At 57.0% G+C, this 2722-nt stretch overlaps 1 protein-coding gene across 3 annotated transcripts in view; it reads left to right on the top strand.

The window, feature by feature from the left end:
• The first annotated feature begins 215 nt into the window (after positions 1-215).
• The window catches only part of SFMBT1 (Scm like with four mbt domains 1), a 126595-nt gene continuing 124088 nt past the window's right edge, over positions 216-2722 (top strand). For 2 of the 3 annotated variants that reach the window (XM_032411467.1, XM_032411464.1), the window contains exon 1: positions 2375-2592. The gene's annotated coding sequence lies outside the window, so the exon portion shown is untranslated. Of the gene's footprint in view, positions 1925-2374; positions 2593-2722 lie in introns of those variants that run through there. The other variant, XM_032411465.1, reaches the window with a different exon arrangement.

The following is a 2722-nucleotide window of genomic DNA, read 5'->3' as shown; positions in this document are numbered from 1 at the left end:
CCCTGTTAGATGTTAGAACCCATTCTAAAGAACCAATATTTAGATCCATATGGTATCTGCTCAAATTGAGGTCTGTGAAAAGAAATGGAGAAACAGATCGACCCGAATCAAAAGCCTACTGTAAAAATAGATTTTACTATACAAAGGGTAAGGGAAAAATTATTTAATAAATGATGATTGCATAAGCAATAAAAACTGGTATGCTGGTGGTGAGTTAAGTCCATATTTTATTCCACACAGGAAAAAAACTTGGGATGGATTATCATCAAAGAATTAAATATAAAATGAAATTTTAGAAAACTAGCAGAAAAGAGACCATCAGATGGGTGGAAGAAAGCTCATTTTGTCAGTATTCAAGCAATAAAATCACAAAGGACTAGAATGACAGATTGAACATTAAAGTAAAACAAAAAAGAACAACAGACTGGGAAATATTTGCATCATTGATGACACAGGAATAATACTGATAATATTTAAAAAATGCTTATTCAATGTTAGAAGAGCTTCAGAACCCCAGCAGATGAATGGATATGAACAACCATTCACAGAAAGGGGAATACAGACAGTAAATGATGAAAAAACATTCATTTTTAAAGTCATCTAAGAAAGGCTACAGTAACCTTGAACTATTGATATACCAGTAAAGTAGAAGGGGGAAAAAAGAGATGCTTAGGGATGTGTATTATACTCCTTACACTCATTACTGGGAGGCAGCGGAGTGAGCCGGGTAGTGCTTTGGGCAGGTCCTACGGCACTGTGGAGCAACACCCCTCTGCCTTCCACCTGGTAACTCAAATGCCAGGAATTTGTCCCCAGTGCAGAATTAAAGGACATATTAGCAAACAATGGTAAAGAACCCAAATATACCAAATTAGGAGACTGAGTAAATGCATGAGGATACCTGCACACCTTCAGAATGAATCATGTGAATCGAAGAAAATGTGAAGTGGTAATAGCAAACACAAGAGAAAAATGTGTGATCGGTTGCAACTATGTAAAGACATGTACATAGGTGGAAGGTTTTATGGGTTCCCTAGTATTACGGATACTTATTTATACATTTTTCTTTCTCTGGTTGTCATGTTGCCTTTTAAATGGTGGTTACAAAAAATTTCAAATTAAGCCAGCAGCGTGACTTTGGGCAAGTTTGTCTGTAAAGTGGGGGAATATTTCTCAGCGCGGTGGTGAGGTCAGCGGAAAGTGGCCTGAGCCCGCGTTTGGCACCTCAGACCTCGTTCTTGCAGTGGGGCGCCTCCTTTCTTAAAGGCAGGAGTCATCAGCGCCCAGTGGGAGACCTTCTCCCCGGGCCCGGGAGTCGGGGCACTCCTGGGTCTCGGCTGCATGAGGACTCCCTTCCGGAGGGAACTTCCCGTAGCAGGAGGGGAGGAGGGGGGTGTCCCACGGGCATCTGCGCTCGCAGGGGAAGGGGCGAGCTCAGAGAACGTAACCGCTCGTGGGCACCTCGGGTTGCGGGGAATCCTTGCAGCCACTTTTGAACTTCTGTTCCGACTCCGGGCCCCCGGCTCTCCTGCCGGGATTCGGCAGCCGTCTTATGCCCCCTCGCTGGGGCCCCGAGCGGCAGGAAAACTCGGATTTACAGGGCGCCTCCCGCGGAGGCCTGGAGACACCCAGTGCGCCTGGGGACCCGAGGCTGACTTCGTAGACACCGGGCACTTGGGTGCCCTTCCAGGTCTCGAAGGACGCACCAGATCCCCGACGTGGGCCAGGCGGGTGGACGCAGCCCTCTCCGGCGGCGACACGCGCCCATCTGGGATCAGCCGCCGTTCCGTCCGTTCCTCGGCTAATGCCATCTTGCCTGGGGCGGTCACGTGCGGACGACAGCGGCGCGCTTCGCCCCGGCCCGGGAGCCAGGACCCACCCGCGGACGCCACTGGGTTCCGTACGGCTCCGTGCACAACCCGAGGTGAGGCGCGAGGGCCCTTCCCTCGTGGGTCGGGTAAGGGACAGGGTGGGCGCTGGGTCCCTGGGGCGCGTCTCCCTGTCGGGGCCCATCCGCACGGGGCTGCCGCGCCGTCGGGGGCCGGAGGCGCCGCCGCGTGCCCTGCGCCACGGCCTCGGGGATGTCCGCGGCAAGTTGTGGCTCGGGGCACGAGGGGCGGGGGTGGCTGGCGGCGCCGACCCCTCCCTTGGCCCCTCACTGCCCGAACACCTCGCATCCCGCGCGGCCCCAGCCGGGGCTGGAAGACTTGCGGGTCGGCTCGGGAGGCCCGGCCCGGGGGCGCCACGCGCGCGGCGCGAGGGGCGCGGGCTGCCGGGAGAAGCGCGGATGGGGGGGGGGCGCGGGCGCATGCGCCCTGCACCCGTGCCATATTGGAATGAGTCGGAGCGCGGAGCGCCGCCGCCGCCGCCGCCTCCGCCGGAGCGCGGGTGGAGGGGGGCGGGGAGAGCTGCCGGCCGCCCCGCTCCGCCGAGCCCAGCAGGAAGGAGGGCGCGAGCGGCCGAGCGCGGGTGGCGCGAGCGGAAAAAGCGCCCGCGCGGGGAAGCGAAAAGAAGGAAAGAAAGAAAGAAAACGAGCGCGAGAAGGGGAAAAGCCAGCGATCGAGCGAGGGCGCGCGCGAAAACTCCCGGCAGGTAAAAAAGCGGGGCCGCCAGCTGGGCCTTCCCGCGCGGCGGCCTGAAGGGGCGGCGGCGGCGCTGGGGCGGGGGACCGCGCGGCGCCCCCCTCGAGGGGGCCGCGCAACTTTGCCAACGAAAAACCGCC

This window comes from Phoca vitulina, unplaced genomic scaffold (assembly GCF_004348235.1).
Source record: "Phoca vitulina isolate PV1807 unplaced genomic scaffold, GSC_HSeal_1.0 scaffold13, whole genome shotgun sequence".
Classification (NCBI taxonomy): domain Eukaryota; kingdom Metazoa; phylum Chordata; class Mammalia; order Carnivora; family Phocidae; genus Phoca; species Phoca vitulina.
This window is presented reverse-complemented; position numbering and strand designations above follow the sequence as displayed.